The sequence below is a fragment of the Haematobia irritans genome, chromosome 5 (genome assembly GCF_050003625.1).
Source record: "Haematobia irritans isolate KBUSLIRL chromosome 5, ASM5000362v1, whole genome shotgun sequence".
Taxonomy (NCBI): domain Eukaryota; kingdom Metazoa; phylum Arthropoda; class Insecta; order Diptera; family Muscidae; genus Haematobia; species Haematobia irritans.
Genome location: NC_134401.1, coordinates 173,758,482 through 173,769,994, shown reverse-complemented (window position 1 = coordinate 173,769,994; position 11,513 = coordinate 173,758,482). Strand labels below are relative to the sequence as shown.

At 35.3% G+C, this 11,513-nt stretch overlaps 1 protein-coding gene across 2 annotated transcripts in view; it reads right to left on the bottom strand.

Annotated features, from left to right (window-relative positions):
• The window catches only part of twz (BTB/POZ domain-containing protein twz), an 82,960-nt gene extending 73,581 nt beyond the window's left edge, over window positions 1-9,379 (bottom strand). For both annotated transcript variants that reach the window (XM_075312316.1, XM_075312318.1), the window contains exon 1: window positions 9,234-9,379. The gene's annotated coding sequence lies outside the window, so the exon portion shown is untranslated. The remainder of the gene's footprint in view (window positions 1-9,233) is intronic.
• Window positions 9,380-11,513: the final 2,134 nt, after the last annotated feature.

Below are 11,513 nucleotides of genomic sequence, written 5' to 3'. Positions count from 1 at the left end.
ACGTACCCCTTGTGCAAAATTTGAAGCAAATCACGGCAAAACTCTGGCTTTTGTGGCCATATAAGTTCAAATCGGACGAAAGATATATATGGGAGCTATATCTAAATATGAACCGATTTCAATCAAATTTACCAAGCATTGGTAGAATGTCAATTCTACCCTCTGTGCAAAATTTCACGAAGATCGGTAGTAAACTTTGGCCTCTGTGGTCATATGAGTCTAAATCGGACGAAAGATATATATGGGAGCTATATCTAAATCTGAACCGATTTGGCTGATATTTTGCAAGATTTTCGAGATTCATAAAATATTTGGATGTACGGTATTTCAAGAAAATCGGTTGATAAACACGCTAACTATGACCACAACGGTAATAAATATATATGGCAGCTATATCTAAATCTGAACCGATTTTTTCCAAAACCAATAGCGATTGTCTCTGTCCGAAGAAACGGCCCTATGCCAAATTTGAGGACGATCGGACTTAAATTGCGAGCTATACTTTGTGCACAAAATTACATATACAGACAGACGGACGGACAGACAGACAGACGGACATCGCTAAATCGACACAGAATTTAATTCTAAGCCGATCGGTATACTAAAAGATGGGTCTATGACCACTATTTCTTGGCGTTACATACAAATGCACAAACTTATTATACCCTGTATCACAGTAGTGGTGAAGGGTATAAAAATTATAAAAATGATTTATTTGACAAAATATCATATAATTTTTTAATTTACATCCAAAACATTGAATTCGGATCACACCTTGAGAAGTGATGCAAACTCAGTGCAACGGAGTACTTCCGTCCTATGACAAGCCCATGTTAAATTCATCGCTTCTGCGTCAATTTTGCACCACTTCCGGATCCAAAAAGAACATTTTCATTTCTTTTTTGGCGACACTTTTTTGCTTGGATACAACTTTTATCGCCTATACTAAGAGAACAAATTTTTAAATGGCCTTTAATATTTATACTCAGGTTTAGCTGAATTTTTAATTAAAAGAAAGTAATCATTGCTTCAACATTTATTAAATTTAGGACAAACATTTTGGAAATGTGCGTCCCTCTGTTAAAGTCGTATATCTATGAACTAAGAAAAATTTTCGTTAAAATAATGAAAAGCCTTTTTATTTAAAGAAATGGTCCTTTAATGGATTTTTAAACTAACCCAGCAAAAACTCTCATTACCCGGTAATCTTGTAGGTAAGCCTATTTAAAAATTAATAACCACTTATTAATTGGCATCGTTTCGGATTACATTTACATACGCATGTCCTAGGAGGAAAGTACTTCTCCCCAGGCATACTTTCGGCTATAAAATAAGTAGTGCATTTAAAGCATATAATCACCTAATATGTAATGACTTATTCGTAGATACACCAAAGCTTGCAAAATAGCCACTTATTGTCTCAGGCAACCAAATCTCGAAAATATTGATTTCTATCGCCGATTACAATGGATCAAAATATCGCGAGTGGTGCTGTAATAGGAGAACTACTGAATAGAAATAGAATATTGTATAAATAAACAAAAAATTCTAATAAATAATCTAAATACGATTACACTCAAATTAATGTCACACTTAAAATAGAAATAAATGTAGGTTGTTTAAGGGAGTTGGATTCGTGAATTACGTTATAATATATCCAATAGCCAATTCACATAAGGTTCGAAATCTACTAAAAGTGGATTTTAAGTCTCTTTTTTATAAGGCAAATGGCATTTGAAATTTAGTTTAAGCGCATTTTGGATTCATATTATGTTTATTTAAAACATAATATGATAATGTCATTAAACACAATTACTATGAAATATTTGTGATAAAAAATTCTTAACGGAAAAATCTTCAGAATTACCGTTACATTACATATTCTTTTTGATTTTTTATGTAAGTGCTCGATTATGTGAATACTTATATTAACTACAACTGCCTAAAAATTTGAGAATAACAATTCGAAAATTACCGAGAAGTATTTATTTTTGTCATTACAAGTTAGTCATTATAACTCGCCGCAATGTAATGCAACGTGTAATGGCAGCTTTACTCCTGGTAATGTCATTTGTAATGAGATGTGGTTACCTAGTTTTTGCTGGGAACACTTGTTTGTACGTGAATAGCTTGCCAGAAAAAAAAGGGTCGCCAAAAAAGTAGTGAAAAATGTTCGTTTTGGATCCGGAAGTGGTGCACAATTGGCGCAGAAGCGATGAATTTAACATGGGTTTGTCAGTCGTTGCACTTGCATCACATTTTAAGGTGTGATCCTAATTCAGTGTTTTAGATGTGAATTAAAAAATGTGTTATTTTGCCAAATGGATAATTTTTATAAGTTTTTCTGATTTTTAATGCATTCTAACGCTTGTCTGAAACGATTAACCTCTAATATTTTCAGAAATTCAAAATTTTTCTATAATTGATTTAGCATTTTTTTTTTTCAACAAAATTTAAATAATTTGTATAATTTTATTAATTATTACTGTTTTTTAACCTATTTGAAACAAAAAAGTAAAAATTACCCATTAAAGATATGAAACAAGCGAGTTATAAAAAATTGAGTTAAAAGAACTTCCTGTGCATTTAAAATAAAGAACACCTTTGGGAGTTTTTTTTTATAGTTGTGCCTTGAGAAGAACTTCCAAATTTTTGTTGCTGGAATATCGCAAAAAGAGAATGAAAATTTCATAAATGAGATCTGTATCCTAATTTAAATTTTATTGATCCTAGCTACATAGGTCCACAAAAATGTTATTATTTTAAAGAAGCAGACTCTTTGACACGGAATTAATACTAAAATCCATAAGGGAAGGTTAAAATCTTTCGATCCAACCAACAAAATTTTTTTAAGTGTACTTGGGATACGAAAATTTCGTTACCTCAAATCGAATAATCCACTTCAAATTGGTTATGCATATTTCACATAAGCTTGTGATAAGGCCCTATATCGTAAAACCTTTGAAGTTGGCCCCAGGGATAAATGCATGCATTTGGGTCTCTCTGTATGTTTGGTTTGGCTGATCATTGTTGTTCTTTCAAATGTTATTTCGGTTTTGTTGTTTGTTGCTGTTTTTATTTATTTTATTTAAAGATTTAAATTATACCCTTTGGCCCTTTATATCAAAGAGTATATGGATGGATTTGTGTGCACTTGTATGTGTGTGAATGGAGAGTTCACATGTAAATAAATTTCTATGCATGGCTATGTGTGTATGGAAATTCTACGCAAACGAAACAAAACAAAACTCACAATAAAACCCAGGGCAACTTTTTTCGGAAGAGTTTTATTGAGTATAAGGAAATTCGCAAACAAACACACTTACGCACTTACATACATTCAATACACACATACACACACACATGAAGCCACTGGCATTGGTATAGTCTTCGAGTTTCCGTATCTCTATGTGGCTGGGTAAACAAAAACAACGACGACGACGACATAAAAGAAAAGTTTTTAGTTCTTACACCAGTACAAGAACAACAAACAATAAACAGCAACGGTCCAAGAATCACAAGAAGAAACAACACCAAAAATCAACCTTAGATATTGAGAGAGAGAACGAGCGAACTTTGCTAAAATCAGCCTTCTGCATTCATATGCAGAAATGAAGAGAATGAACATTGCCCCAGGATAAATTGATAATCATATTTTGTTTAAGTCACGAAGGTTTACATTTTTGTTGCTTTGACGTTTTCCACATACTCTTGTGTGTCGGTCTGTCTGTCCGTCTTCATATATGTTTGTATGTACGTGTATTTGTGTATTATTGTCGATGTGCATTTAAGTGATACTGGCTGATGAGTGAATTTGCATAGGGCCTTAGTGTTCGACTAGAAGGGCACAACTACACCACAGGGTTGATAAATTCGACTTTTTTCTACTTTTATTGGTCTTTTCAGAGAAGACAAAGTACCCTTTTTATATTAGGGCTGTCAATAGGGATCGATTTTTAAAAATCCCGGGATTCGAGATTTCAAAATATAAAATCATTGGATCCCGTGATTTTCCGGAATTTTTTCGGGATCCCGGGATTCTTTGAATATTTTAAGTAATAACAATCTACAGCACCAAAAAGTTGTTGTACATTAAACCAATTTATTTTAATTCAATTTTATTAACAAAAAAACAACAAAACAACAAAAATATTTTGACAAAAATAAATAAAAAAACCATTTCATATCGCTATCTTACTCAGCAAAACACCGTAAGGATTAGATTAGATTATATTAGGCGTATTTTCGTATACTTGTGATAATCCCTTTGTACTTCGCTTTAAGTAAAAATATCAAGGTATCCAAATTTTTATCAGATAAACGTGATCTTGTCATATTTTCGACTGACCTTTATCATTGCTTTTTATTTTATGTGGCACGAATTCCATTTCACATGAACTCATTATTCAAAGGACCTTATCGTTTACTTCGATTTTCGATGAAATTGCGCTGTTTAGTATACCTCATGTATAATAAATTCTTACTCAAGGTGTACCACTTGGAATACAATTTAGTTCAATTTTTGCACGAGATAGTTCATTTTTCCCATAATGTAGGTAAATTTTTTTCTGCACGCACGAAAAAGACTGTTTTTCATATGTTTGGGTGTAAAAATTATATGTTTGGAACTCAAATTAATTTCACACAATATTTTTAAGTGCAAGCATATAATGTTCATAAACTAGCATAACATGTTTGGCACATATATGTTAATATGTTAGAACATATTATGTTTGGGAAATAAAATGTTTGTAAATATAATATGCTTAAATGCAATTATATATTAATTTAGAAATAGCCTATAAACATATATGTGTTTAGAAAGAGAGACCTAGAGAGTTTGCTGCAAGTAAAATAATGGAAGTAACCACTTGGCGCTTTAAAAATATATCCATACAAAGAAAATTTCATTAAAAATTTTTTTACAGTGTATGCCCTAAGGTGAAACATAATATGTTTGAACAATACAAACAATATTTTGTTTGGACCAATCCTGAAAATATATATGCTTGAAGCAAAATATGTTTGGGGTATATGTTACAGCAGCGATTTTTTTGAGGGTGTGTGTACATTGTCTATGCTGATTTAGTACAATTTTAACTATGTTGTTTCATATTCATACGTATTATTGAGAGATATTGACATAGGCGAAAAATAATCCCAACATCCCTATGACATTTCAGAAATTCCTCAAAATCTTCGTAGTTGGATTAAACAAGTAAGTAAGCCCGAATTTCGGTTGGAGCTGACTATCTATCTTGTAAATCAAAAAATACTGAGATTTTTATGAGATCTGTAATAAATGTAAGTTGTATGACCATATTTAAGAAAATCGAACAATATATGTTAAGGATATAAAACTAGAACATCGTCTGTTGGAGTAATGTTTTCTCTTTGCCGAAGAGCCGACGTCGACTTTTTCTTCACAATTGATTAACCGATTTTTATAGTGGCGAATATCAACTAATCGAACTTTATTTGCTCGTAGCATCACTTAATATGGAAAAATGCTTCGTTTGGTCGTTTGGGATCCACCGTGGTGCAGTGGTTAGCATACCCGCCTTTTATACATAGGTCGTGGGTTCAAACCCGGTTTCGACCAAACACCAAACAGTTTTTCAGCGGTGGATTATCGCACCTCAGTAATGCCGGGGACATTTCTGAGTGTTTCAAAGCTTTTCTAAGTGGTTTCACTGCAGCACTCAGTGGTAAAAGAGAAGTTCACTTCTGTGGTATCAAAATGGACTTAATAGTCCAAGTGAACCTTTACTATCGTGCTGCTACTATACCTAACCTAACCTTGGCCATTTGTAAGCTCACATTCTCACATTTAATGCCGAGTAACAACCCAGTTCTTAATTCGGAATCTATATTGGAAAAACAAACTTATCGCGAGAATAGCAATCATTAAAAACCTGTTTTAACAGCAAACAATTTTGTCTCAAAAATTCACTTCGCTAATGTTATTTAAGGCCTCTGAGCCCTAAAGCCCTTAACAGCCAGATTTTAGAAATTGCTCAAATCTCACGTGTGTAGTGGCATTGTTGTCTTTTATGGGTTTCTGCTTGGTTGTACAATGCTCTCGTAGTTCTCGATTGTGTTGTTGTCCTTAGTGTGTAGTATTTACCAAAAACAATAGATGATGAAGACGGGAGAATGGGCAACGTCATGCCAAATGGTTCATTTACGGTGTTCGATACATACACGTTCGTTCATTTTTAATTTGCAATATTTTTTGTTAAAAACTCACAAATGATGTTAAATTTTGTGTACATAATAATGAGAAACATTTGACCGATTTTTCTACGTCATTCCCTGATATAAATTTCTTTTTATTCTTAGTTTAATTTGTGGAACAAAAAATCATAAACGACACGTTTGCATCGAACGCCGTCAATGGTTTGATACCCTCTGCTGCCATTTTCCCATCTTCATCTTCCATTGTTTTTGGTATTTACTGTGGTTGTTGTTGTTGTTTGAGGTCAAACATATTTTAAATACATCCCAGAAACCCGTCAATGCATGACATTTTACATTTACTTCATAATTTCCAAAGAGTTGCAACTTTTGGCAGAGATGTCGTTTTTTATCGCCCGATCAGATGGAAGGACGGACGGACGTATGTTTAGTTATTCGTTCAAACAAATGATTTGGTTCTTCGTTTACCGATTATGTTGTTGTTGTTGCTGCTGTTGCTGCTTCTTGTGCATTTCTGTGAGAATTAATTTTTAATGGGGTTTATTGTTGTTGTTGCTATTGGTATAGTTGTCGAATTGCCGCAGGTTAGTTTTTTTTTTGAAACTGACAGTTGATATTTTTTTTTTGCTGTTCGAGACTCTTTTTTTATATTTAAGTAAATTTGCCCCAGGAGAGACCAGTTTCTTGTATTATAGTTATATTATTATATGATGCTATATATCCATATACATTATACACATAGTATTGTAAGATATAACATACAATATTATCCGCATACAAAACACATACATACATTCTCATATTCATACGTAGGTATGGATGATTGTAGACATTTATGCATAATATATTTATTAACATTTCTTATTTGTTGTTCGTGCATATTAAAGCCATGGTATTGTCTTGACTGATGCAGCCACAACCACAAACAGAGAACGCAACAAAAGAAATTCCCGGAATGAAAGTTTTCCTTTTTTTAGGAGCATGACATACACAGGAATTTTGCGAACAATAAGTCGAAGAGATTTAGGGCAATGACGATGTGTTGAGGAGGATGTGGCCTCGAGGTGACAAACGAAAACTACGAATTGACGAAAAGAAAGTTAATTTTGCAAAATCAAAATTTTGATTAAGTTCAGTTACAATGCGATATAGTAAAACCTCTCAAACTTAGGCACTCTGAAAACCGGACACCTTCCAAAAATGGGCAGTTGTCTGGTGACGTTTGCTATGTTAACACGTTAAATTTAACCTCTCATAACCGGACATCTCCCAAAAGTGGACAACATTAAAGCGACCATAGGTGTCCACCTCCCAGAGGCTTCACTGTATTTCGGAATTTCTAATATGACCAAGTATCCCAGTTTTCGTTTAGGATTGAAGAAATAACTGAAGATATTGTAGAACTGACCTAAAAAATTTTGGAGCAATGCAATATGATGTCGTTAGATAAATGGATTCAACAGGCTACATAGAATATAGAATGCCATTGTCCATTGTTGTGCAATGGTAAGCAATACTGCCTTGCATGGGTTCAATCCCAGTATCAACCAAACACCTCTCAGTAATGTTGGTGACATTTCGCAGTGGTTCAAAGTTTCTCTAAATGGTTTCATCATAATGTGAAAAGCCGTTCGGACCTAACTATAAAAAAGAGGTCCGTTTTTCACTGAGCTCAACATAAAATCCGAGAGCACTCATTGATAAGAGGCTCACTTAGTTCATGACCACAACTGATAAACTAAGTGAGCCTAAAATAACGAGCTACCACTGTATCTAACCCAGATCAGACATGGCGCTGGGACTTCTTCAAGTTCTTCGATGCGAGTATTACCTTTAGAAGGCAAATCGAGTAGCGAAAACAAATTGGATGATGAGGGTAATATTTTTCTTTCGATGGGTTTTGGTGACTGACTATTAGGTGTCCTAATTAGGATACCAAGCCGGCATAAGAAGGAGCGGTGTATGTGTAAGACGTATTTGTTCTTCCGGCGCGCTTATTGTTCGGCTATTTCAGAACATTGGTTGTCCCTGTGAATGGTCAGCCCGAGGGAGTTTCCAAAGATTAAAAATCTTTGGATGGCAGAAAATACTTTCCGTAGGAAATTCGTTCCGGAGAAAAGTATTTACTCCTCGAACGTACATCGATTCGTGGCAGTCAACAAAAGATGGATGGACAAAGCAGAGCTGTTCGTTGCCCAACTATTAGGTCAATACTGACCCTTAATTGAATATGAGGCGGACCAACTTGGCGAAAACAAAGAGCTTTTTCACTATGATTATCACCGTCTCGAACCTCTCGTCACGCCTCGTCATGTTACACTGTGAAGGTGTTCCTCTTTTTGTTGGCAAATTAAAAAAAAGAACATTTGATGGACACAAAAGCCAAAGTAATCACCGATACGGATGCCCATTTTGCTGGTCTCGTGAAGATGAATTTTCAAACATGTTAAAAAAAAGTCGAAGCCTAGTTAGCGGTGCCGCTTGTGTAAGGAGGAAGATAAATCGCCAGTTTTCTAAAATATTTATAATTTTTTGTTAGCTAAGTACTTATAGAGCCATCCTCGTATTAACGAAATGTAGCCATTCATAGAATTATGCTCCTACAATGGTTTTCGAATAGGTTACAATTACTCCTTCAAAATTTCTTCTACTTCTAATGATATTTAGTAACCCACAAAAACAAAAATATAAAATTACATTACGACATTGGCAAATGTTAGTAAACAAACAACCGCAACAGAACCGAACCTATTATTTTTAAATCAGTTTCCCAGGACAATCAAATTCCTCGTTGTAAGGGTTAATAAAAAGAATGTCGCAGTTTGACTGTTTTACGCTACAGAAAACTGAAACTTTCACTTTGCCTGTGTACGGCATTTGTGTGTGTATTTTATTAGAATCAATTCGACTTACATTTCCTATAACGGAAACGAATGCTTAAATTAGCCACTTCCGGCATGAATTGTATGAATCATAGGCCTTTGGTTGTCATCGCAAATGAAATAAAACAAAAACAAACAAAAATTCACCCATACCTGAGATACTGGGTAACTAGAGATTCTTTTCAACTTCATCCAAACTGGAAAAGTGTAAGGGCCAGCTTTGATGGATTGGCCAATGAACAAAGATTAGTTGTGATCTATGGTCTTAGACGATAAACGAATAACCCAATACTCTGACACTGACGAGGTTCAAGCACAAACTAGTCAGTCATACGAAATGCAAGCTCTTCGAACAACCCCACTCTGAGTATTGTATTGTATGAAGTCGACTGGTTGGATGTCAGCCATGTATGATGCTTTTGGCGCTCAAACGGAAATAAGATTGGTTGTTATTGTATCCTCCTTGGGGAGGTTGAGAGTTCATGACGGTGGCAATGGTGACTGGCTGCGTTATTCCCCATTGCATGACTGCCCGAATGATTGGTTGCTTTGGATAGATTTGCGTTGCGTGTATTCTCGTTTTTGTTTTTTGTTTGTTGCTCTCTTATTCTTATCAAGAAGCCAACATCTAAATTATCACCAACTCTTCTAACGGCAGCACTCGCTGTAGCTGCAGTATCGTCAACAACAAAAGCCAAATGACGAAGACGGCGATGACGACGACGACCAACAATAGCCCAATATGAGCATACGACCAAACGCCAAAATTGCCTTGGGCTATGAGGAATGGAATTTGTTGAGAGGGTACAAAATAAACAAAAGGAACGAAAGCAGTCAAATGAAGCAACCAAAACAAATGATATTGGATGTGGGAGACGAAGGGTGAGGGTGTAGCAAATCGGAACAAAAGAAAAGCTAACCAAACAAAAGTAGGGTTCTTGGCCAAAACAAAAAGGTGAGCAGGTAAAGCACCTTACACTTTACCCGCATTATGCGACATAACCCAGTAAACAAAAGTAGGTTATTAGAGAAAATTCAAATCCACATCCTGAAGACGGTATATCATCATTCTCATGTGTAAAGAATTTGGAGTCAAAGAGTGAAATTCCAATAAATCGTAATGCGATTTAGTGTTTGCCAGTTTCTTGACTACAAATACCATAGCCTTGTCACTAGATCTTTCTTTTCAAACTTTCTCCTAGCCGTCATTGTGCAATGGCTTTATGAACCGCCTTGCTCTTTCAATCCTAGGCTCTGGCAAAGGTCACTTTGTCTATTTAAACCTGGTAAAACTAGTCTGTAGGTGGTGCCTAAGAGTTTGTGGCAGGCTGTTGGGATCCGACTGAAATCAGGAGATTATTGATGTGAAAATCAAAATGGGCGGCATTCTAGATGAGATAGGAAAAATTTCTCTCACAACACGACTATTTGCAGTAAGGTCAAAGGAAAGAACCTCGAAGTATTCACCACGCTCAACTTTATCTTCCCAAGACTCCGGAGTACCTTTAACAATATAAAATTCCGACACATTTATATGCTGTGGAAGCTATTCAATTTTGAAGGGATTTAACACCACCTCTGGTTAAGGATACGCAAGTATATTCTTACAAGAGTTTCGATATAACGACACACAAGCTCATAATGGCGGAAAATGACATGACGGTAAATCCTACTCTGTGCCTCTTTCGGATCAGTATCGCCTGGTGCAGTCCACTATTTCCACCGTTCCTTTATTGATTGATGAAATGCATACTGTATCAATGATGCCAAAAATAATCGGCGAATCGACTGCCTGCCGAATGGGGATCATGGCGTTATCATCCATGGTAGCCGATTTCGTGAATAATCAAAATCCAGAGTGCGACGAAGGTGAAAATCGTTAAACCAATAAACTTGATGGCAGCTATGGGAGGAGAAGAAAGCCCGAAAAATCTCATATCGATATTGGTCCCGCTTCCCCACGTGGTAAAATTTTCTGAAATTTCAACAGTAGCTGTTTACAACATTCTACTGCATGATAGTAAATTGCTCTTGTGTTACTACTGCAATTAAATATTTATCGGATCACACTGGAAGATGTTTGTCACTTATTGTTGTAATTAGTGGACTGCCACATTGAAGTGAAGTTAGTCTATGATATCGAGATCCACTGCACTAGTTACGGATGAAGACCAAAAAGTTTTTCAATAATGCTGGTTACATTCAAAGGGAACCAGAGTGTCTTGTATCCTTTATGAACTTGAATATATTTCACATTCGAAGTGGAAGTCTGTGGTAAAAAGCCACATCTTCCTCTTCTTCTTATCACTTCCAATATCGCAAAACATAACATATAAACCACCATATCCGGTCATTGCAAAGAACTCCTGCATTATTTCACTGTAATCTTCAGTCAGGTTGATACGCCGTTTACTCTAGATCTATGACAACCAC